At 39.2% G+C, this 853-nt stretch overlaps 1 protein-coding gene across 1 annotated transcript in view; it reads right to left on the reverse strand.

Annotated features, from left to right (window-relative positions):
* Positions 1 to 853, reverse strand: part of GAB1 (GRB2-associated binding protein 1) — a 41,101-nt gene that overhangs the window by 39,814 nt on the left and 434 nt on the right. The gene's annotated exons all lie outside the window — the stretch shown is intronic.

The raw sequence follows: 853 nt of genomic DNA on the forward strand, positions 1-853 counted from the left end.
ACCTTTCCTCCTTACTTACATGATCCCTCATTTGTCCCCAGAACCAATGATTTCTGAGTGTCTCCTACCCACAGCTGCACTGGTGCGCTAGTCTATTATCCACTGAAAAAAAAAATCACCTGCCTACCTCTCTCCTGTATGTAACTGATGCCTGGCAGACTGAATACTGAATCATACGGCAATCGCTCTTAGAAATGTGCTGTGGGTGGTCTCGGTTATCTTCAAGATGTCATAAAAACATGCTGGAACTATCAAAACAAGTACCCTTCACTGAATTTGCTATTAAGAGTGGTAATTCATAGAAAAGTTTCCATGACAAAGTTTCAATTCAAAACTTCAGTAAGGAGAAAAAGGGCCCCTCTTCAGAAAGCAACAGTATTTTCTAGTCGTTCTCGAAGATTTGGCTGGAGTAGCCAAAGCAAGCACTTTTTTCCCCACCTCTCTATATCCACAACCCTACAAAAAAACAGATATTTAAATCTAGCCCCTTCAGTCAGGCACACTTTATAACCCTTTTACTGCTCCTCTTTAATCTTTTCTTGGGATTGTGCATTCAGCTACAGCAAGTCATGCAACCCACTAATCTCCATGAGGAATGCAGGAATAATAAGTAAATAAATATGGATAGATTTAGGACAAGCAATGGCCACAATGTATTTGTATGAATTAAACACACCATCCTGTTTCCTACAAGGTGCTTTCACACAATGTCTATTTTGGTAGGATTAGAGCTGGGTAGTGGACGACTACAAATTATTTTTTGTTCATTTTGGCCAGTGAGGGGCGGATTTATTTTTTTTTTTTTAAGTTGCAAAGCAGACAGAGAAATGGTAATATTAGAAACCTGACATTT

This window comes from Mesitornis unicolor, unplaced genomic scaffold, assembly GCF_000695765.1.
Source record: "Mesitornis unicolor isolate BGI_N332 unplaced genomic scaffold, ASM69576v1 scaffold7350, whole genome shotgun sequence".
NCBI lineage: Eukaryota > Metazoa > Chordata > Aves > Mesitornithiformes > Mesitornithidae > Mesitornis > Mesitornis unicolor.